The 25,388-nt window shown below is 38.1% G+C and overlaps 1 protein-coding gene and 1 long non-coding RNA gene across 9 annotated transcripts in view; one reads left to right on the top strand and one right to left on the bottom strand.

The window, feature by feature from the left end:
- Ppp1r12b (protein phosphatase 1 regulatory subunit 12B) overlaps positions 1-25,388 on the bottom strand; it is a 217,354-nt gene that overhangs the window by 168,369 nt on the left and 23,597 nt on the right. The window lies entirely within an intron of this gene.
- Positions 5,144-13,013, top strand: LOC104876848. Its single transcript, XR_784436.3, has 3 exons — positions 5,144-5,546; positions 10,654-10,865; positions 12,524-13,013. It is a non-coding gene; the product is annotated as an uncharacterized LOC104876848 (long non-coding RNA).

The following is a 25,388-nucleotide window of genomic DNA, read 5'->3' as shown; positions in this document are numbered from 1 at the left end:
AGAAACTAATAAAGTATTCTCTAAATAATGAAAAAAGAATAAGATAAGACTATAAGAGTGAGAAGCAATTTAAATATGTTCAGGGACCATTTTCATCTCCAGAATTAAGGATTATTTTGATGTTACATCATTGCCTTTTCTCTTTTACTTTCCTTTTAGTTTTATTTTAGGATTCCCTATTTTTAATGTTCATACAGAGATTTCTTTAACTGAAATACCAAATAGTTTCTTTGGTGTGAAAAACTATAATAGTACACAGGATCCTAATGAGACAATTAATAATGTGAAATAAAGGAAGTAAAGGGCTAAAGGTGTAAGGAAAGTGGGAAGGGTGTGGGAAAGGTAATAAGGGAGAGGAAAAAATGAGAAACTGAAAAAATGGAAATAAAGTGTTTGTAAATGGGGAGGGGAGGAGGGGGTGGAGGGAGAGCAGGGACAAGGGGAAAAATGAGAATCAAGACCTATTATGTAAAGGTACAGAATCCCAAGGATGAATGTAATTGTATTGTATACCTAGATTGTACCAATAACCTCAATAAAAAGAAAGAAAAAAAAAAAGAATGTAGAGAAATTAATATAAGTGCAACTGAAGTGAGCACAAGAATGAACAGAAGTTAAAACATAACATAAAATGATAAAGCCTCTGGAAAACAGTATGGTAGTTCTTTAAAATAATAAAAAATATAATTAGCATTTCTATTCTATTCAAAAATAGAACTTGGGGCATATATTCAAAAGAATTTAAAGCAGAATCTCACAGAGATATTTATACACCCACGTTATAGCCACCTTGTTCACAATAGCTACACGTGGGAGCAATTCAAGAGCACAGTGACAGATGATTGGATAAAGCAAGACATGGTACAGACGTGATACACTCCAGGGGGAGTACTGTGCTACTAAGACCTTGATTTCAGACTTCTGGCTTCTGGGCATGGAGAGAATGATTCCCTGTTGTTGAAAGCTACCGTGTTTGTCATAATTTGTTATAGAATACACAAGAAACAATTAGTGACATAGAACAAGGAGTTGAACCTAGAAAGTATGGCATGTCCTCACTCCTCGGAAAGCCCTGAAAGATCTAACTACAGTCCTCCCATTTGTCATTTTGCTAAAGATGTTCTGGCTGAGGACAGAAACTAAATTGGGGTAGCAGTACTGACTGATAAGTTCTCTGGGAAAACCAGCATTTCTAAGCTCAAAGTTCCCCTGCTCCAACTAGGTAGCCTGATCATATGCCAAAAAAATTATACAAGTAAATTAAAGGTGATAAAGGAGTTAATAAACTTGAGAATCTCCATCATCAGCAGATCAGCACTATGAGAAGGCTTTATTAGTACATTAGTCATTAAGACTGACTGATCTGTGCTTGACTCAATCCTTCCAAGTGCCTGTCTCTCCATTTCAACTATGACATAGTGTGACTACTGTGTAAGTGAGAACTCCAAGAGCAATCTGCTCCAACATGACAAGTGACCACAGCAACTGTCAGCCATATGTGAAAGACTCACAACCCCACTGGCAAAGACAGTTTGGCTCCTGGAGGATGGGAACTATACCTGATTTTGCACTCAGTGGTCAAGCAGGCTCTGGACACAGATCTGTAGCCTTTCAACAGAGATAGCCAATGTAGACAGAAGTAACGAATTTTCCATAGAGTGTCATACTGATTAAGTTTTTTGTTCTCAGTAAACTAGCTTACTACCCAAGACTGAAAATATTTACAAGCTGGGACCAGAAACATCTTCCTTCAATTAAGAGCAAGTATCATATTGACTAAGAGGCAGATTTTTAAAGAAGAAAGAACATGAAGAAAGGCCCGGAAAATGAAAGCATCTTCTCAAAGCTCATAGTTTACCACATAGAAGATGTATAGTTCCAATCTCCAAATGTCTTCTTTGATACTTATTGATAATCCTAATTCTAAAGAATAAATGAGACTCATTAAAAAAATCTCAATACAACTTTCTCTAGGGTCAAAGAAATGATACTTATACATGAAGGAAAAGCTTTGCTGAAGTTACCTTACTATAAATTCTGCACATAAGAACTGAACGCTAAGAAATGGAATGGTTTCCTGTAAACTGATCAGAGAAGTTCCTTGAAAAAGTGTCTACTATATCTAAGCTGTAAAAGGAGGGACGTATGTAACAGTGGCGTAATAAGCATTAGGATTTTTCATTTTAAAGGTGGAGAAATTTAGCCCAGAAAAGTTAAATAACTTATTTAAAGCATTGTTTTCAGTTGCAAAGCCACCGAAATGCTTTTTCCCTACCAAAATAGAGTTATAAGCCAGGGTCAAAACACCATGTGGCTCATGGAACATTTTTAATACCTGATACCATCTCCCTAAAAATAACTTAACTTTAACATATATAGAGTAATTTGATAATAGTCTAGCCCTCCAAAAGTTTCATGTGAGGAATATGGCCAACTGCTACAATTGAGCTGGTCACTCTTAACTAGGCTAGATGTAAAGCACAAAGATCCCCCTAAAGTACTTTGGCGACCACTGTTTATTAGGATGAGTCTGGATTAGAAATCTCCCTCATATCTTGGCTACCTGTCTTAACCACAGCACATTCCCCCTGCCAAGGTCTACACTGCTGCCAACTTGGCATGTAGAGTAAATTGCTGTTCCATGGAGAGGGAGTTTTCTATTTAACTCCAGATCACTCTGTGCCCATAAACAAGTGTTTCATAAGCCACAAGAGTACAGCCTGAAAGCTACATCACGAGCAACACTCCATGACTATCAAGTAATTCTCAGGAAAGAAGGAAAGCAATTCTGGAACCTGAGGTGGGTAAGGAGTGCAAGCCACAAAGTAATATACTAGCCCATAACACTGTCATGCCGCCCCTATCCTATGTACAGTCCTATATGGCAAAAGATAATAGAGAAAGCAGTTATGCAACCCTACCCCATAGAAGAATGCTAGTTTAAGAGCACAGACCATGAAACAAGATTTCAACTACCAGTTGATAGTTCTGTGTTCTACGGATTTTTTTTTTTTTTTTTTTTTTTTTTTTTTTGTACCAGGGATCAAACTCCAGACCTTGCACTCGTGAGGCAGGTGGCAGAACCACTGAGCTACATCCCCCAGCCAATAGTTTTGTGTTCTTAGAACAAGTCATCTTTGTATGCTTCAGCTTCCTTGTCTGTAAAATTATCATGTAATCACTGTATCTATGCCATGGGGTTACAGTTAGCACTGGATGAGCTAATGTTTATAAAAACAATGAGTTCCAGGCACATAGTGTTAAATGATATGTAAATGTTAGTTGCTATTTATTATTATTACCCTTGCATGGTCTCTAAGAGTTAGCAAGGTAATGCAATAATTATGCACTCAAACATAAAATAAACTCTATGTGAATTCTGGAAGATGGAAACAGACCACAGTCAAGTTTAAATAATAAGAGAAAGAAGTGAATTTAAGTTAAGATTAGAGAAAAGGAAAGAGATCAGGACTTCTATCACTGATTCCTATAACAGGTAAAGAAGTTCGGGGGCTAAAGACCAGGTTTTAACATAACAGAGTCACTGGCTGCAGAGAGGTCCATCGAGCCTATTGTTATCATGAGCAGAAAGCCCAAGAAGACAGATTTAATTTTAGATCCTATACTGCCTCACATTACCAAACAAAAGGTTAAGAACTTGTCTCAGAATCAGTATTCCCTGACTAAAAGTACCTTTTCATGTAATCATGGAACAAATAAACTTACCAAAATTCTAAACTACATCAGACATAGTTCTTAGTAAAAGATATAGAAATAAAAAATTGTAAGGCATTATATTTAGTGGTAAGAAGAGAATGAAATGATAAAGCAGCAGAGATCTCACTCCAATATTTAATAAGAGTAAGAACAAAGTGCTATAGTATAGAGCAACAAGCCACTATTTCTTCTGGGAGTAATAGGAAACAGTTCTCAGAATGTACATAACCTACCTATTATAAAGAAGTTAGCTACTGAAGAAATACTGATAAAAGTGATCTGAAGCAAAAAGAATAGCAATATATTCAGGTCTGGAGCACGGGAAAAAAAAAATAACAGTTTCTCAAAATGGCAAGAATTTGGTATTCTTGTACTCAGATGTGGTGGAGGTGTACATGGGCTTCTAAGTAGGTCCTTAACTGCCAGACTGAGAAGTTTGTACTTTTACCTTACAAGCTAATGGGAAACAGAGAGGCTGATGCTACAAAAGTCCCATCCCATGATAGCTTTACCTTCATCCTGTAGGCAATGAGGGGGTGCAGAGGTTTTTAACCCAGAGAGTGATAATATCAGAATTATACCTGAGAATGATAACTGCAGTGGAAATATGAAGATTGAACTGCTGGCAGGAAGAAATCATGACAAAGACACCACTTTGGAAACTCACCCAGGCTAGAGAGGATGAGGTCTTGAAATAAGGTACTGGCAGGGAGACACTGGGGAGGAGATAGATTTGAGAAGCCCTCCAGAGGTAGATGGACAGAACAGTGATTCATTAGAATGCCACTGGCAAGAGAGGATAGTGCAGAGATTTTTAAGAGCTTAGGGTCCTGGTTGGATTATGATGCCACCTAGCCAAAACAGAGAATATAAGGAAGTCTTTTCTGTTTCTGATCCCCACCTAGTGCTAATTTCTCTTAGAGCCTAAGTGACTTACATCCAGGAACTATATCTGAGCAGCAAACTAGCATGTACTGCTGCCACTCTTTCCATATCAAATGACCCTAAAGTGAGGCCAGAGAAATCAATGCCAACCAGCACTACCTCACAGCTGTTCCCTGACCCACAGCAAAGTCCTGGTTGGGTCAGTGTCATGAACACTGTGGCATGGCCCTGGCAGGGAACATTATTGTAGAGCAGCCCACACAACAGGGGAACTGAGGTTACTAGTAGCATAAGATCAAAGCTATAGCTCCAGTCTTTAAAGTCACGTGTCAGTGATACAATGGTGACTTTGTAACTCAAAAGAATTCCCCCAATTTCTTCGTTAAGATTGAAATCTTTTACATAGAAAAACAATTGGTAAATTGTAGTGGAACTTGACATAAGAGCATCCATCTTGGAAGAAACATAAGGACATCTGAGTGCCTGGCAAGCCGGTCATCTCAGGACAAGAAATGCAAGCAATTCTTGTTTATCCCTTGTAAATCTCCCAAGAGGATGTACACAAAGTAAAAGATGTTTTTTAAGGGGTTAGAAGGACAAAGTAAAAAACAAAGTTGTTTTTGTGAACACAGCTGGCCAACATATTACATAACTTCAGATATAAGATAAAATGCTAAAAACATGCTTGTCGTCTGATGCTCTGAACAGCTTCAATAAATACTGCAGCTGTGATCATGAGGCTGCTGTTTGCCTGAGCGAGCTGCAGTCCTCTGATCCTGTTCCCCACTTCTTGCCTCTCATTTTGCAACACCGACACCGAGACACTCGGGGAATCAGCGACATTTGGCGCCCCAACAGGGACTCAGCAGCTCTCCGTGTCTCCTCTAGAAGGAGACCTCAACAAGAACAGGGACCTGAGGACTTGAAGACTCAGGGACTCAAAGGTAAGGGAGTTGCAAGACCGAGTGGAATTGCTCTGCGCAGTAGTACGCGAAACGCTGGGGAATTTGGGATTGGAGTCACGGGGCATTCCCCATCTAAGGAGAGTCAGTATCTCTCGTTGATGCAAGCATTATTGCAAAGTGTAAATTTGAAAGTTAAAGAAAAATATCTGCGATCTCTTCGTGAGCAAATTAGAAGGCATTGTTATTGGTTTGATCCCTCGCCTAAAAATCAATTAAATCTCAAGGTTTGGCAGCAAGTGGGTTGAGCTTGGGGGTGCGCTCATCAGCATGAGCCCACAGATGCCAACTTGTGGCGAGCTTTTCAAGCTGTTGCTTTAGCTTTAGAACCATTGCAATCCGCTTCCTCTTCTGAGCAAATTAACCAGGAGGCAGAAAGTGAAAGTCGTATTCTGCCATCTCCTTTGCCTCTCCCTGCAGTCACAGCCTTTGCATTCTGAATGTAAACAGAGTGATTATGAGGTCGTTGATGACGAGGACCGCCCTTCTTCTGATTCTGCTTCTGATTCTTCGTCATCCTCTTCGGAGGAGGAAGACGAGATCTCTTTGAGGCGTGATAAAATCACTCAATTGCAAAAATTATTGGAAAAATGCTGTAAAATTATGCCGCTAGAAATGTATCCGGCACAAAAGGAGGTATGGGATCCTATCTCTCTCCTCCTATGGTTCCCAGGGCTCCTCCAGAGCCTCCAGCTGGAGCTTCTTTTAAATTTCCTGTTCGTCTGCACAATATTTTATGGTCAGCTGAGGGAGAAAAGGAACCACTAACAGGCAATGATTTTTCTGATCCTTTACTATTTCCTATCATAAGACGAAATGGGTCTCCTAATGCTCAGTTTCCTCAAGGATATATTAATGTACAACATACTCAAGTGGATATGAAGGTATTGAAACTTTTGAAAGAGGCCGTTTATAATTATGTGAGAGGAGTTTTAGGAGCTTATGCTACAGAAAACTACTCATACCTTTAGATTGGGATCTCATAGCTAAAACTATCTTATCATCTTGACAATATTTACAATTTAAATCGTGGTGGAGAGAGGAGGCCAATGATCAAAGCTTGAGAAATGGCAATGTACCTGCTTCTGAACAACTTACAGGTATCGGCGTGTTTCAGGCGCTTGCTCAGCAAGCCAGACTTAATGATAATGCTATTACTCAATTGAGAACAGTCTGTATGAAAGCATGGGAAAAATTGGAAGATGAAGGGCAATCTGAGACTCTTTTTACAAAAATTTTACAGGGTCCAAATGAACCATTCACTAATTTCTTAGCCCGCCTATATAAGGCCATCAAAAGAGAAGTAAATGGGGAGGAGGCTCAAAATATTTTATTATTAACAATGGCTTTTGAAAATGCTAATGTAGCTTGTAAAAAGGCACTATTGCCTATTAAGAGCCAACCCAGGGTTACAGTGGAAGATTCTATATCAGACAGTGTCGAGAAATTGGCTCTCAGGTTAATGGTGCGAATTTAGTGGCAGATGGATTAAAAACTGCCCAGAGACCTCCAAAGTGTTATAATTGTGGACGGACAGGTCATTTAAAGAAAGATTGCCGGAAAGGTCAAAATGTCAAACCCTCTAAGCCTTCCCTTCCACCAGGACCTTATAAGAGGTGTGGAAAAGGTCTGCATGGGACTAATGAATGAAGATCAACCAGAGATAAGAATGGCAATCCTTTACCGACCCTGGGAAAGGTGGGGGGTCTCGTGGCCCCTTATCAAAACCCAGCCTTTCTCAATAATACCCAGTGAACAATGGAGTCATGCACGCTCAGTGTGATTATGAGCCGTGCCAAGCTCTGAATTAAAACATTTATTAGTCTCTGATTTAGCACATGCCACGAGTAAAAGTGCAGCTCTTGATTTGCCCACTGTGAAAGATTATATAATTAAACCTTCTCAATTACCAATGAGGCTGGTGTGTATGGTCCTTTACCATCAGGGACTGTGGGTTTATTGTTAGGGCGAAGTAGCTTGACTTGTCAAGGACTTCAAGTTCATATAGGAATAATTGATGAAGATTATCAGGATGAGATTCAAATAATGGCTTCTTTGTCTGTAGAAATAAAGTTGAGTCAAGGACATCGAGGGGCAGTTACTCTTATTACCCTATAAACATCAAAAGGCTGCTCCTATCGCTCGTACAGGAGGTTTTGGCAGCACTGGGCATTATGTGCTTTGGCAAACTTTCATTAATGATTCCAGGCCTACAGTAAAATTAAAGTTTCCTCACAATGTTATACTGGAAGGTCTTGTAGACACTGGAGCTGATGTTTCTATCATAGCCTCTCATTATTGGCCTCTTAATTGGCCAAAACAGAGAGTGGATGCTACTTTTACTGGTTTGGGTGTTTTGCAAGATATAGCTATTAATCTATGGGGAAGAGACTTGTTAGAGCAATGGGGAGCACTAATATCAATTCCCACAATTTCATCAACAGCAAAAAAATTAATGCTTGATATGGGGTTTGATTCCTCTCAACCTATTTCCAATCATCCTCATACTAAGGTGACATCTCAAAGAAGAGGCTTAGGATATCCTGTACTTGAACAGGATTTATCCAAAGGGCCACTGTTCCTCAAGCCTTACCTTTAACATGGATTTCAAATAATTCCATACGGGTAGAGCAGTGGCCCTTAACTAAAGAAAAATTACTTACTCTTCAAGAACTACTTCAAGAACAACTACAAAAGGGACATATAGTAGAGACAAGAAGTCCCTGGAATTCACCTGTGTTTGTGATTAAAAAGAAATCAGGAAAATGGCATATGCTAACTGATCTCAGAAAAATTACTTCTATTATTCAACCTATAGACCTTTACAATCTGGCATTATTAATCCCTCTATTATTCTGACTAATTGGCCTATTACTATTATTGATTTAAAAGATTGTTTCTTTACTATACCTCTTCGTTCACAGGATGCTGTTCGTTTTGCTTTTACAATTCCTTCCCTCAATAATGCTCAGCCCACTTAACAATATCATTGGACTGTTTTTGCTGCAGGGGATGTTAAATAGCCCTACCTTATGTCAATATTTTGTTAATCAACCTCTTGAATATATTCATTCTAAATATCCTCAAAGTATTTGCTATCATTATATGGATGATATTTTATCTGCTCATTCTGATTCCTCTATACTTAAGGTTTTAGTGGAAGATGCTATTAATATGTTAAATACATTTGGTCTTCTTGTCACACCAAAAAAGATTCAAACAGAAGCTCCTTGGCAATATTTAGGACATAAAATGTATGCTCAACAAATAGTTCCACAGAAAATACAAATTCGAAGAGATACTCTTAAAACTCTTAATGATTTTCAAAAATTATTGGGAGATATAAATTGGGTGTATCCTTCTTTAGGTATTCCTACTTATGCATTGTCAAATTTATTCTCTATTTTTAGAAGGAAACCCAGATTTAAATAGTCCCAGGTCTTTGATTGCTGAGGCTGAAAAAGAACTTGTGTGGCTTGAACAGCATATTCAGTCAAGGCAATTACAAAGAATTACTTTTGATAATAATTTTATTCTTTATATTTTTCCTTCTGAACATTCTCCTACAGGATTATTAATCTTTTATTGAATGGATTTTTCTTCCGAATAAAACTTCTAAAAATATTCCCACTTATGTTTCTAAATTATCTGCCATTATCCATCAAGGTTGTTTACGACTTCATCAATTAGTGGGTCATGATCCTTCCTCTATTATAGTGCCATTAACCAATTCTCAAACTAAAGATCTTTTTCATTCTTCTTTAGATTGGAAGATAGCTTTGGCTGATTATTTAGGTGTTTTAGATAATCATTATCCTGCCAATAAAAGATAACAATTTTTAAAACGGACTACTTGGATACTGCCCACTGTTACAAAGTTGGATACTATTTCAAATGCTGTTACCTTCTTTACAGATGCAAATTGTTTAGGAATGGCCAGATGTCATTCTTCTTTGGGTACTAAAGTTCTTAATTCCTCATTTTTATCTGTAGAGAAGGCTGAATTATTTGTTATTTCTCTAGTTTTTATTGATTTTCCTCATATTCCTTTTAATATTAAGATTGATTCTCAATATGCGTCTTATGTTTTAAATAATTTAAAAACTGCTGTCCTTCCTTTACATTATACATCTGATCTCCTAGCTTTGTTTAAAACGCTCCAAAATTTAATTAGAAATCGTAGTCATCCATTTTTCATTACTTATATCTGTGCACATTCACCATTACCGGTACCTTTAACAAAAGGAAATCATAACATTGATCAAGCATTATATCTTTTATTACAGGCACAAGAAGAACATTCCTTACATCATAATAATGTTCTTTCTTTAAAGACAAAATACGGTTTAACTTGGCAAAAGGCTGAGGCTATTGCTCGTTCTTGCCCTACTTGCCATCCACTTAATACCCCAGCCTTTTCTTCTGGAGTTAATCCCAGAGGTTTAAAGCCTAAAGATCTCTGGCAAATGGATGTTACTCAATTCCCCGACTTTGGTAAACTCAAATATATTCACCATTCTGTAGATACCTATTCTCATTTTTCTTGGGCCACTCCACTGGCCTCAGAAAAGGCTGATGCAGTTATGACTCATTTATTGGAAGCTTTTGCAGTTATGGGAAAACCTTCCTCTATAAAAACTAATAATGGATCTGCCTAAATTTCAAAGCAATGTCAAACCTTTTTTAAGTTACATAATATTCATCATGTTACTGGCATTCCAGGTAAGAGTACAGGACAAGCTATTATTGAACGACAACATTGTTCTCTAAAGGAAATGTTATATAAACAAAAAGGGGGAAACGGACATGGCATAATGCCATGGAAAAGAATTACTTCTGCCTTATTTACTTTAAATTTTTAAAACCTGGATGCAGAACATGTATCCCCAGCATTAAAACATTGGGTTAAAATATCTTCTCAGGATTTGCACCAACCAGTTTTCTATAAGGATGTTCATTCAGGCCAATGGTTAGCGGAGGTATTGCGATGGGGTCGAGGGTATGCTTATATTTCGACAGAGACTTCGCAATTTGGGGTACCAGCTCATCACATTAAGCCTCGTCTTGTCTCACAAACGCCTGTCACCAGACGATCTCGCTCCCCCGATGGTCAAACTGAGACTGACAGGGAGAGGAACACAGGTGTGAGTGCTGCGACCTTGGACTAATCGTGCACCAGACCTTACATGGGGTCAAATGAAACGCTTCTGCCATCAGTCTGAAACTATTGTTCTTCAGCAGCATCAACCTGTGACCGCTTCTCCATTGTTTATCACCATGATAGCTCTTCTGTCAGCTCAGGTAACTGCAGAGAATAATTTTACTTATTGGGCATATATTCCAAACCCACCATTGCTAAGAACTATTGGATGGATGGACCCCTCAGTCACTGTATATGTTAATGATACTACTTGGCTTCCTGGTCCCTACAGTGTTCGAGGCCCATTAAAACCAGAAGAAGGCCGGGGATTTAGCTCAGCGGTTCGGTGGCCCGCCTTGCAAGCGCAAGGACCCGAGTTCAATCCCCAGTACCAAAAAAACAGAAGAAGGGAAAGTCATGCTTAATTATACTACTGTCTCTTCCTATTTGCTTGGGACCTGATCCCCACTGTCTTACACCACAATGGTTAGCATTAAGTAAAAATGGCACCAATTGGAATACAAAAGGTGGAAAAAGACATCTGTTTCTTATGGCTACTTATGGTTTCAAGGGCAATAATACTAATAGTTCTAGTCCTCCTGATTTGCCTCCTTGTCATATACCCATTTTAGATCATTTGACTCAAAGAGTTTCATGGACAAGTTGTTACGGTCCTGAACAACTTGTTTGAATTAATACTTCCTACGGAAGCATCATAAGCCCTAAAGGTTCTGCCCGGACCAAGGCAGCAGGAGCTAATTTGAGATGGCATAAAGAAAACAGCAGCATCTCTACCGTTGCCAGTGATACTATAAGATGGCATGGGGGAGGATTTTCCCCTCCTCAACCTCATCAATATGGAGGTCCACTTCAATCCCATTTGTGGAAATTGGCTGCTGCCACTGGTGCCATAAAAACCTGGTTTGGACATTTAACCAATGAATCAGGAAATTTTACCCTATCCTTTACTCAAAATAATACCTATTATATTCGGGCCTGTGTCCGGCTGCCATATGTGATATTAAAAAGAAAAGTAAAATGGAATGAAACGATTGGAGAAATATCTTGTGAAAATTGTTGATTGTTTACCTGTTTGAATAATAACTGTGCCAGTTAATTTTTCACAGGAACATATATATCTGTTGTGGCCTCGAGCTGCTGTATGGCTTCCTGTTAATCTTACAAGGCCATGGCAAGAATCACCTGCTAGTGCTTTACTACAAGCTTTAGCTGAAGATATTTTAGAAAGACAAAAAGATTTGTAGGAATGTTGAGAGCTGTAATTTTAGGTATTATAGCCATTATTGCTACTGCTGCCACTGCTGGAGTTGCATTGAGTACTTCTGTACAAACTCATGATTTTGTGAAGAATTGGCATAAGAATTCAGAACAGCTATGGAATCAGCAGCAGCAAATAGATATAGAAATATCTTCTCAATTAGCAGATTTAAATGAGGCTGTTCTGATAATAGGAGATAATACAAAATTTACAACAGCAATTAAAATTAAAATATGATTGGAATACATCCTCCTTTTGTGTAACTCCAATCGCATATAATGAAACAAAATTTCCATGGGGACAAGTAAAGAAACATTTATTAAATCATGGAAATCTTACTGATTAAATTGTGGAATTACAACGACATATTTATCAAACGTATCATAAGAAATTAACAGAAATAATAAGACAAGAAATTTTACAGGGATTGATGGATGGTCTACACTCTCTTGATCCAATAGGGGAAACTCAAGGGACTTTTGGGGGGATCCACTGGAATGGACATGCTTATATTAATTTTATGCTTTATATTATATTTAGTCTGCCGAAGACAACAAATCCGTGAAGTAAAAGAGACACAAAAAACAGCTGTGTTCACAATTTTGATGCATGAACTAACCATAAACAAAAAGGGAGAAATGTAGTGGAACTTGACATAAGAACATCCATCTTGGAAGAAACATAAGGACATCTAAGGGCCTGGCGAGCCAGTCGTCTCAGGACAAGAAGTGCAAGCAATTCTTGTTTGTCCCTTGTAAATCTCCCAAGAGGATGTACACAAAGTAAAAGATGTTTTTTAAGGGGTTAGAAGGACAAAGTAAAAAACAAAGTTGTTTTTGTGAACACAGCTGGCCAAAATATTATATAACTTCAGATATAAGATAAAATGCTAAAAACATGCTTGTCGTCTGATGCTCTGAATAGCTTCAATAAATATTGCAGTTGTGATCATGAGGCTGCTGTTTGCCTGAGCGAGCTGCAGTCCTCTGATCCTGCTCCCCGCATCTTGCCTCTCTTCATTTTGCGACACCGAGACACTTGGGGAATTGGCGACAGTAAATTAAAAATATTTTGGGGTTCATACAGTATTTTAAAAATAAAAATGTTTCCACATAAAAATTCCATATTTGAAACTCCTTTTTAAAAATTAGAACATCTGACAATACTGTAGCTAGATATCCACAAAGTAACAACTACACGGAATGAGTAGCAGCTGCCTGCTTAGACCAGAGCCCAAGCATCCCAGTGCTGCAGGCCCAGCCACTCTCTACTGTGTTATGTCCAGTCTGCTTTATTAATTTACATCACCAGCTCATCTATCTCTTTCAGGTGTTTTCCCAAAATATTTTATTATGAAAATTTCCAAACATACAGAAAGCTGAAAGGATTTCACTGTGAGCATCCATATGACCCACAAGCTCAAGTTCATTGTTAACACTGCACAGTACTAGACTTGCTTTACTGGCTATCTATCCATTCATCCCATTTCAGACATTAGGAACAATTTCTCCAAATACTTTACCACATATATCATTAACTAGAATTCAGTACTTGTTTATAGCAGTAAAATTTTCATACAGTGAAAAGCACAAATTTAAAATATACATTCACTCGAGTTCTGACAAACGTCTACACCTACCAGCCATCACCATAGGCGCCTGAGTTGACTCTGGAGCAAATGAAATGTTTTTCTACACTGCTCTGATCTCAGTACTATCTGTGGCCAAGGAAATGCTGACTATGAGCAAAAATGTAGCAGACACCTCTTAATGCAACATCTTGTTTCTGTTGGGCCTTAACAGTCCACATCAGGACATAACCAAGGTGGCAAATCTGGCAACATAAATTCACCTCTGAGACTGAAAGAAAATACAATATAAATTAAGACTTTGGGAGTCAGGTGTGGCAGCACACACCTGTAATACCAGCTAATTGAAAGACTGAGGCAAGAGGATTCCAAGATCAAGGTCAGCCTGGGAAACTTAGCAAGACTCTGTTCAAAATAAAAATGGCTAAGGAAGGAGGAGGGAGTGAGAGGGGACTTTGGAAACCTATCTAAACAAAAACTGATTTTTTTTTAACTTATAAAAGTAACAAGCTCAGTAATATAAGAAACATGGCCTATAGTTCAATCCTGAAACTGCTTTGTCCTACAGAAGAGTTAGACTCTACTCTCCCCAACCTGCTGAGTGGTAGTGCTGAGGTAATGGGAAGCTTCTGTGGTTTAATTGATGAAAGAGGGTATTCTCAAGCCCAGAAAAAAAAAAAAAATCAGGAGTAGCAAAAGGGCTCTAAAAGCAGAATGGACAGGTGAAAACTTGAAAAAGATTCACTTTTAAGGCAAAGATTCCACAGAGCCTGACGATGCTCCATAAAGTCATCCCTTTGTGGACATGAGACGAGAAGCACCCCCGTCTCTTTCAATGGTAGGTGCTTACTTTTCTGCAATCAAATCCAAGCCTCTTAGAACTCTTCACCCAAGACAGAATTTCAGATGTTGCTGAAAAGGTGTTCAAGGTTAAGCAAAGAGTGTGTGTTACCTTGTTTTTTCAATTTCAACTGTCTTATTTGTGGAGTGGCCTCAAGCCCAAACTCTGAGCAGCTGTCTATCTAGGACAGAGGTAAAGGGCAAATTTCAGAGCGGGATGGGGACATTAGAAGATGCTGTACAGGCAAGAGTCTGACGTTGATATCACAGCCCAACTAAGTTTCCTGGCTGTACCATGGAAAGCACCAAACTTAATCTTCCTTTTATTTTAGGGTTGATATAAGGACACAGAGAAAGATAAAGACAGATTTTTAAAAAGGCAATAAATTCAAGTATTATTATGAACATGCTGTTATTTACATTATTTAATAAAGCAAAATGTAATGTGGTACAATGTAGCATGCTGAGTTACAGCAGGGATAGGTAAAATTTTCTCTGTAAAGAGACAAATAGTATTTTAGGCCTATGTCACAGGTTCTCACAAACATTCACCTCTTCCATAGACAATATTAAACAAATCAATGTTTCATTTGTTTATGAAAACTTTATGAACACCAAAATTTGAATTTCATGCCAGTTTCACATGTTAGAAAGTATTATACTTTGATTTTCTAAACTAATTAAAAATGCAAAAACCAACTAAACTTGCAAGTTTTACAAACAATTAGCAAGCTAGAGTTAGCCTATAGGCTATAGTTTGCTGAATCCTAATTTAGAACATTAGTCAGAAAGTCTGAATTCATCCCATCGTGGTAGCACCCATCTGTAATTTCAGTTACTCAGGAAGCTGAGGGAGGAGGGTTGCAAGTTCAAGATCAATCTAAGCAACTTAAGGAGGCTCTGTCCCAAAATGAAAAAATATATAAAAAGTGCTGGGAGAGTAGTTCAGTGACACAGCATCCCCAGGTCCAATCCCCAGTACTGAAAAAAAAGTCTGAATTCAAATACCAGCTGTGAAACTTAATAGCCACAAGACCTAGTGTAAATTATCTAACTTCCTTCTGCCTTCATTGCCTCATCTTTAAAATGGGAATTATAACATTTTATATCTTAGAACTGTTATGAGGATTATGCAATTTAATGTGGGCATAGCAGTGGGAATGACTGCCACGCATATTGCTACTAGCTATTATAAACCACTCTCACAACAATTTTTTTTTTTTAGTACTGGGGATCGAACTTGGGTCCTTGCGCTTGCAAGGCAGGCAATGGAACCACTGAGCTAAATCCTCAGCTCTCATAACAATTTTTAACCATTCTCTAAATGTGTGACACTTTTATATTTCTTCACACATATATACAAGCCCTTTTCTCTGCCTGGAATGCACTTTCCCACTTAAGAGCTTCCACATGGCATCAAAAAAGTTTAGCTACACAGCACCTTCTCTATGAAGCCTGACTAAATTGGGCTGCCCATCTGAGCAACAGTAAATCCACTACCACCTGTGTTTCTGATCACTGACTACAACACATTGCATTTTACAGTTGTTCTGTTTTTAATTTTACTTTTGCAGTACTGGGGATTGAACTCAGGGTCTTCACACTGAGCTTCATCTCCAGCCCTTTTTACTTTGAGACAGAGTCTCACTAAGTCACCAAGTCAAGCATGCAATCCTCCTGCCTGAGCCTTCAAGAGTGCTGGGATTACAGATGTGCACCAACACAATGAGCTTATAATTATCTTTGACAGCTCAATCCCCAAGCAGACTCTTTCTATGCTGAGATTATGACTTACTAATAAATACCCCCAGGGCCTAGAATATTGCTGCACACATAGAAAACTTGTATTTGCTTAACAGTATTATTAACAATATGGAAAATAACCGATACTTTCATAACTAGGACAGAAATCGCCTACTCATATGACAAGTGTGAATTTGATATGAAAATAAATTCTAATATTCTATTCTGTATGTGATAAAAAGCAAAAAGCTTACAGACATTGTTTATCTTGTTCTTAAACTTCTAAGGAAATAGTTACTGATCAAAAGGCTTCACTAAGGCCATCGAAAGAAGTGTATTTTCCCAGCTAGTCAGGATCCAAACTGGAAGAGTCACTTGGGCAACCTAAAACACCACTCCAACCACCCTCATCATAAGCGATCTGTACCACTCTGCTTAGACCTCTGCCAGAGAAGCCACAACTTTCAGCTCAACTGATTCTGTGCCAGGCACGTGGCCCCTTTGACAGAAGATCCCCTGTGCCCGGTAATAGCAAGCAACCAGCATGACTGGTATCTGTCTCCAAAAAAGAAATCAAAGCTGTTTTGGGAGCAAACGTTAAAGGGCAAAAGGATTTTAATTAACTAAATGGTAAGTATTTCCCAAAAGACAACTTAAGGTCTTCAGTCATTTGAATGTTACACACCAAGAAGAAAATCACAGCATGCCATGCCACACTAGAAAGAATGAACTAAGACCTTTTCATTTTCTAAATTTCCCACTTTATTGTTACATTTATAAAATCCCAACTGCTTGCTGTGGAAATAACCACAGGATTACTCTGTCCTTGGGTTGTTTTTGTTGTTGTTGATGTTTCTGCTTTACTTTTGGAGGAGGAGAGAGGGAGAGAGGGAGAGAGGGAGAGAGGGAGAGAGGGAGAGAGGGAGAGAGAGAGAGAGAGAGAGAGAGTGTGTGTGTGTGTGTATATACATACTGGCTGGTAATTATCAGTTCCTCCAGAGGTCTATTTCTTTCTTTCGGGATATGAGATCATGCAGTATGAGAACGTGTCAAAGTTAAGGAACAGAAAACTGTAAATATAGAAGCTAGTTCTATTAGTACTATGCTATATTCGTTATTGTCATTGGTGTCATCATCATTTTGTTCAGTGCCAGGAAATGGCTTCACGTGCAGCATTTTAACACTATTGACTATGAATACTCTCAATGTTACTAATTCAAAAGATAGTAATTTTAAATATACCATATCACCATTTTTATTAAAATATATTTTATGTGATTAATATGATTGGGTTTTTTGTATTTTAGAGCCACATTAATTTCAATGGAATAATAAAATATAAGTAAATTATATAGTACCATCTTTCTTTTAAAAAAGAAACACCTCAAATTTCAAATATATTACCTTGGGTCTTCCCAAAAGTTATCTAAGGAAGACAAAGGTTAAATATGGTAATAGGTGCCCTATTTCTCTGAGCACCTGTATTCCGCTCTTGAGTATATCCTATATCTACCTCCAATAAATCTTTTTCATGTCTCTTTAAAAAATAAATAAATAGGGCCAGGATTTAGCTCAGGAGTGCCACCGCCTGCCTCACAAGCACAAGGCCCCAAGTTTGATCCCTGGTACCTATTAATTAATTAATTAATTAATTAAAAATAAATAATGGTGATAACTGCCAATGTTTTTTATGGACTGTTTGAAGCTGGACACAAGGACATAGCTGGGAAGAAAGTAGAGTAAAAAGAGGGCCTACCACCAAGCTTTGAAATTTCCAGCACTTAAAAATGATGTGGAAAAAAATGAACAAGCAAAGAAGATGAGACCAGGGAAAAGAAAAAAGAAATTTATCATGCAGGTCAAAGTATGTGTTATGGTTTATATCTAGATGCCCCCATAGCTTCATGTGCTCGTAGGTGGTGCTTATGAGAGGTGACTGGATCACGGGTGTGATACTGGATCAGTCCACTGATGGGTCTGCAGCTGGGGTGATGTTGGGAAGAGTGGGTCACTGTGGGTGACACGGAAGGGTCCTCCTCCCCTGATGGACCTCTGCTTCCTGAGGCCATGCCACGAGCTCTTTCTCCTCTGCCATCTCCCTCTGCCAAGCCACCCTGCCTTGGAGCCAACTGACTATGGACTGAAACCTCTGCAAACTGTGAGCTAAATAAATCTTTCCTGCTTTAAATTGCAGGTGTCGGGTATTGTGTCTGAGCAACGAGAAAGTAGCTAGACAGCATGAAAGGGTTTCAAGAAAGAGAGTAGCTGATGATCTGACTGAAGAAAGGAAAGGGGAAGACAAGAAGGGAATGAAGCATGTGGAGCAATTAAAATACCAATAAGTCTTGGAAAATGTGGCTAATAGGGGAAGAAAGAGACAATGATAATTAGAGGTCAAGAAGGGATGGACAGTATAACGGAAGAGACAGAAGCATGTTTAACACTAGGGAGTCCACATGCAGGGAAATGGTTCAAGAGAGACTGGGAAGTAAATGCAGAAAAGTGCCAAAATAGAGACAAAAGGAATAGCCTCAGATGGGAAAAGCAACTCTGCCACTGCAACAGGAGAGAGAAGGAAAAGAGAATGCCTCCGACGCTCACAGAGTGATTTCTGAAGTAGAAACTACAAAAATCTCCATCTAATTTCTTGGTTTCCCATTTTATCTGTAATAGTAATCACAGCAGCAATGGAGGTAGCAGTAGGAATAATACTGTAAAGTTAATATTTATTGAGTACTTTCTACAGTTGAGCATTGACCTGTATATTAATTCATTTAGTTCTCCAAGCAAGCTTGTAAAAGATATTACTATTACTATTATTATTATTACCATCATTATTTTTAAAGGCTATAACTTGCCTAGGGTCACAAGGCTAAAAAGCAAAGAAGCCTGCATTCAAATCCAATCACTCTAGCTCTAGAGCTTATATTGACCCCTTTTATTTTACCAGCTCTCAATTTAGCAACCTGCAGATCACTAGAGACTTAAGCAAATCTAATGTTAAAGTTGTTCTTAAAATCCTAGAGGGGGAAGTGATAAAAACAAACAGCGAGATCAGAGTAGACAGTGGAATGGGAAGCACAGCAGTAGGAAGAGATTTCATCTGTTGGGAAAACGGGAAGTAGGGTGGTCAGAAAAGAGGGGCGCAGAGAAGTGAAAAAGGATCATTTCGGCGAAAGGGGCTGACCAGAGATTTCTAACAGGGTTTACAGACTACGATAAGGGTCTGCTTCAATGTGGTGACCATAAATATGAACGTGGTAAAAATCTGCACTAGTTCATCATTTCAGCCTCATGGGTGTGACTACAATCAGAGTTGGATTCATCTAGTTACAGCATCCCACACAAGTTCAAGAACGTTACAGAGATAACAGAGCTTCAGGAAAAGTGTTACTAAAATGAATACAGAATCTAAGCAAGACAAGAAGAGAAGCTGATGAATTAGGAAGAAAGGAAATGGATAACTGGAAGTCCCAATAAGCACTGGTTATATGGGAGTCAATTGTCTAGCCATTATGTATTATGGTAAAAAAGCCAACGTTCCAGGTGTGGTGGCGCACGCTTGTAATTCTAGCACCCAGGAGGCTGAGACAGGATGATCACTTTGAGTTCAAGACCTACGTAGTAAGTTCAAGGCCAGCCTGAACTACATAGCGAGACCCTTTCTTAAAGCAAAACAAAACAACAACAACAACAACAACAACAAAAAGCCAGTCTCAGAGGAGGAGCAGGTCTAGGTGTTGGGGGAATACAATACTGGGAAAGTGGATGACACAGCAAGACAGAAGAGCGAGTCACCCAAAATGAGCAATCAGAAACTAAGAGCCCAGTGCGTTGGATGGTCAGACAGTAAAATGAGGTGGAAAGAGGTTAGTTCTTTAAGGAAGGAGAGGATAAGAAAATGGCATAACGAAATGGCAAAGGAGCAGAAGACATGTTATTTTTACGAGGGGAAGTAAGGCTCAGAAAGTGACAGTGGGAAACAATGTAGCACTAATCCTATTTCCAGACAACAAGTTATGTGAGATATTCAAGAATAAAACCATCTGAGAAGGCCAAGTCTATGACAGCAGAAGAACTAATGCTCTAGGTTCCTAACTTTCAGGCCCAGGCTCTATCCACTACCACTTATACTATACCCTTTTTCTTTAAATTGATCTTTATAAAACATAATCCAGTCAATGTGATAGTACAGACCTGTAATCCCAGTATCCAGAGGCTGAGGCAGGAGGATCTCTGAAGTCATTGCCAGCCTGGACTATATAATGAGACTACCTCCAAAACAAAATCACACACACACACACACACACACACACATACACAAAACAGTAATCCAGTAATGCAAGGGTACATTTTTACTGTAAGAGTAAAACAACATGTAACTGTGATTGCTGGGGTTTGAATGTGGTTTATGCTCACCAAAGCTCAGTCTCCAGGGCAACAGTGCTGAGGAGAGCACCACCCTCATGACAGAATTGATGCCCACTCCTCAGTCTGAGTTCTTGCATTTGGCAGACTGGATTAGTGACCTTAGAGTTGGTTTTTACAAAGCAAGGCTGCCCCTTCCTCCTCTGCGGGAACTGCTTACCCTTTTGCTTTTGTGAGCTGAAGCAACCCAATGCCTCACTGAAAGCTACTCAGATGTCTGTATCATGCACTCAGAGCACTTCCTGGCCTCTGCAAGGTTGTGCCAAAGTAAACTTCTTTTTTCCATAAATTATTCAGTCTCGTGTATTCTGTTACAGCAACAGAAAAAGGACTAAGACACTTCCTTTCTACAGTTTTGGGTATATCCTTTCAAAATGTTCTGCAGACATTTATATATGGATGTTTTCATATGAATTTTAGGATTAAAATACAATAATATGTATTTCCTGTGAATTTTTCTTTTTATTTACAATATTTCTATAGCTCTTCTGAGTTAGTATAATTCTGTGTAGGTCTACCTCTTTTGTTGTGAAGAATATTTCCATATTATGAATATATAACATATTTAGCCATTCCCCTATTTCCACAACGTAGCTTTTATCTAATTTCTTACTATAAACAATGAATAAAAAAATATTTCTGGGGCTGGGATATAGCTCATGGCAACTGCCTACCTAGCATGCATGTGGCCCTAGCTAAGAACCCCAGCACTGGAAAAAAAAAATAAAAACATTTCTATACATATATATCACTGGACATGCAGCTGATTAGAGGAAGAAATTTGGGGATCAAATGGCTCTTTTATAAATTCTGCCCAACTGCTTTCTGAAATGGATTTACCTAATTTACCATGGAAGTTTTGAACAGGGTTACACTAATTTTATAATAAAAACAATAACAGTAAACACCACGAGACTATTCAAGCCCTGTTACATATTAAATCTTTCCTAACAGCTCTATGAAGTATCACTATTATAAAACCATCAGTACCATTAGAGATTAGTTTTACTAAAAACTTCAGATGACAAAATTCTAAGTAATCCTATCAGTGCCTCACTTTTATTTATGTTCCTTAATAAACTATTTTATTTCTATAAAAAAGTCTTACACATTTTTCCTTAGAATTTAATTATTTTCTGACTTTTATTTTTTTGGTTTGTTTTTTGGTTGTTGCCTCATTGAACAGGATCTTCTCTCCTTTTATATTTTTTATTTATTACTTACGTGTGTGTGTGTGTGTGTGTGTGTGAAACCAGAACTGAACCAGGACCTTGTATATGCTAAGCATGCACTCTTCCATTGAGGTATATCCCCAGCCTCCATTATATTCTTTTGTTTGTATATGTTTTGTTTGAGGCTGGCCCTGAACTCACTATGTAGCCCAGGCTGGCCTTGAACTTGTGGCCATCCTCCTGCCTCAGCCTCCCAAGTGCTGGTTTTACAAATGTGCACCATCATGTTCGGCTCCCCATTACATTCTTTTTTTTTTTTTTTTTTTTTTTTGTACTGGGGATTGAACTCAGGATCTTACGCTTACAATGCAGGCAGTGGAACCATTGAGCTAAATGCCTGGCCCTCCCCATTCGATTCTTAAATACATTCATAGTTTATTCCAAATGATAGTTTGGAAAGCTACTTGGTATAGAATCAAATTAATTTTATACAAAACTTTTTTCTGAAATTTCATTCATCTGAGAATAATTTTCCTTTTGTACAATGACTAGTTTGGAACATAATTAATTCTATATAAAATATAACTAATATACACTCTTAAAATGTGGTGCAGGAGATTCAAAGACTTGCCTTCAAAGGTAAAGTAATAACACTATACCTTTCCCAAATCTGCCCAGGATTATGCTTGTACACCATGTTAAATGTCGTAGGCATCTAGAAAGCAGCCTTCTTACACAGGAGAATTTAACCTAAGAGATCACAACAGCTAGTCTGAAGGGATAGGCTGAAAGCTATCGAGACACTTGGAATTTGCTTTTTTTTTTTTTTTGGTACCGGGGATTGAACTCGGGTTCTTGCGCTTGCAAGGCAGGCCAGGAATTTGCTTTTGAACAGCCTAATTACTGACCTTTAAAGAGATCACTGAAGAATTATTTTCCACCATTAAGGGAATCAGAAAAAATTTTTGTGCCAATGAAGCATTAAAATGAAGCCAAGTTTTAAGATTCGCCAAATAGATGGCATGCTTAAGCTGCCTGTTCAGAGATACAGCTGTCTGGTTAACAACCTTAGAGATCAAATTCAGGTAAGCTTTAAATAGGAGGACACTGACACAGACCTCATTCCCCAGGTTTCTAGGGTACCAAGGTCTTTACTTAATTAAAGAATAAGCAGAGATGATTTCTATACCCTTTTTATTTATTTATTGGTACTGGGGATCAAACTCAGGACCTTGTACTTGTGAGGCAGGCAGTGGAACCACTGAGCTAAACCCCTGGCCCCTTACATCTTTTTTAGACCAAGTTTCGTCTCTCTTGCTTCGCAAAATTTCAGAACTCAGTGAAATATCCTACATAACTGACACTAGCTCACCCTACTTCCTGGAGCATATTCTTACTTAATGCCATAATGATACTCCAATTTAAGACTAAAATTGTAATATCTGTTTCCAAAGACTATGAAAAGGGCCAAAAGCAAAGTTATTTCTCCAGCTTAGCCTAGAGAATACTGGAAAGACCAGACCAAGCACCAGAAGGCTTTCTTACATAGAATCAACAGCTGCATCCAACCTTGTACATCGGCTACCAAACAGAGGACAATGATACTGGGACAAAATTTCCACATCAAAATGCACTAGAAGAAAACTTTCCAAGTATCAAAGCAGCAGAGGACCAGGCATGACTGTATGAGCATCAGTTGCACTTTCACAATCAACAGACTAAATCTGAGCTGACAATTAACAAAATTCTTTTAAAACATTCTTCTCTCCTAAATTACTCTTATTTAACTTTCTTATTCCTTTTTATAATGTCATGAAAAGCTGTGTAATTCCATTTTTCTAATTGTAGTTGACAAAAGTCCTTAGGCAAAGATATGCCTAAATACATTCTCATGAAAATGGTCCTCATGAAGACTAGTGTATTAAGAACTCAAGCCAGGGGTGTAGCTCAATGGTTCCATGCCTGCCTGGCAAGCAGAAGGCGCTGAGTTCAATCCTAGCTACTGGGTGGTGGGCAATCCAATAGCAGTAAGATAAATATAAAAACAAAACAACTCTGCAAGTGTTAAATACAAAAGTACCTCAGCTGATTTATAATTATTTAAGCCTTAATTTGCCAAAAATCAAAGAAAACCAACAGGACATAATGAATGCATAGGAACTTATTATGTATATCTGTTCAAACTTAATTTACATTTTTAAATTACCATGCATGTTAGTAAAAGAAAAAAACAGCTCTTGAGAATTTGTAGGTTTTATGCTTATAGCATTTTCCTTATGCTATAGTATCCTTCCCTAGTTACGAGTCCCTTCCTCCTTTGCTTTAATCCTTCTAAAGCATATCTTTACAAATCAAACAAAAGCCTCCTATAATAATCATTTCAAGTATATGCCAAATGAGAAAAAAAATGTGATAGTTACTTTATAACTTAGAAAGTTCTAGCTGTGAGGCCATGGGAAAATAATTTCACATCTCTGGACCTCAGTTTTGATCTGTAGAACTGATGGGCTTGGAGTCTATGATCACTAGAGTACCTACCTATCAGCTGTATTATTCTATAAATAACATCCCGTCCCAAAGAGTCTAAGACAATTTTCAGTAGATTATCACATTCTGAAAAACTTGAAAATGAATCAATTCTTTATTTTACTAATGAGTTTATGCATTAAAGTTTTTATGGTGTTTACTGGTGTTATTCGAATGAGTTTGTTTCCCAGATTTTGAGTGAGTCAGAAGTTGAATTTAGACCATTTTTTAAGCATATGCAACTTCTTCAACAAAAAAGAAACTATAGGAGAAAAGAGCTGTTGCACAAAACCAGTGTGAGAGATGAAGATACAGACAATTTAAACAATACACACAGGGGCCAGGGATTTAGCTCAGTGGTTCCAGGTCCTGCCTCGAAAGCGCAAAGACCCAAGTTTGATTCCCGAGTACTAAAAAAATTTTTTTTTAAATTTTTAATAAAATAAAATAAGCAATATACAAAGTAATAAACCCAAGTAGGAATGGTTGAAACTTGTCTGGGATGCTAAGGAAGGTTTTCTGTCACAGATCTATCTAATCTTTCTCTGATTTCCTAAACCTTATATAAAGGCGGTCCTAATCAACCCCAATATCAAGCATTATGCTTCATGGACTTTGCTACTTTGCAGCTAATCACTAAGAAATCTATGTAGCCCTACTTGAGAGACAATGCATCACAATGTTAGCATTGCCTCAGGACAGTAATTAATTAATCATATATCTTTTGACCTGAGAAATCAGTGATATAAAAAAAAATTAGCCAGGCATGATGACACAACCTACAATGTCAGCACTCAGAAGGGTGAGGCAGGAGGATCATGAGTTCAAGGCCAGCAGGGGCTACCTAATGAATTCAAGCCTGCATTATATAGCACAACCCTGTCTCAAAAAACAACCACAGAACAAAATTTTGACAAAATGTGTGGTGACACAAATCTAATTACTTGGGAGGCTAAGGCAGGAAAATGGCAAGTCCAAGGCTACTCTGGGCAACTTAACAAGATCCTCTTCCAAAATAAAATAAAAAGGGCTGGGAACGTAGCTCAGCATTGCTAGGATTCAATCCCCAGTACAAAAAAAAAAAAAAAAAAAAAAAAAAAAAAAAAAA

The sequence above is a fragment of the Fukomys damarensis genome, unplaced genomic scaffold (assembly GCF_012274545.1).
Source record: "Fukomys damarensis isolate Sample0158 unplaced genomic scaffold, DMR_v1.0_HiC HiC_scaffold_11, whole genome shotgun sequence".
NCBI lineage: Eukaryota > Metazoa > Chordata > Mammalia > Rodentia > Bathyergidae > Fukomys > Fukomys damarensis.
This window is presented reverse-complemented; position numbering and strand designations above follow the sequence as displayed.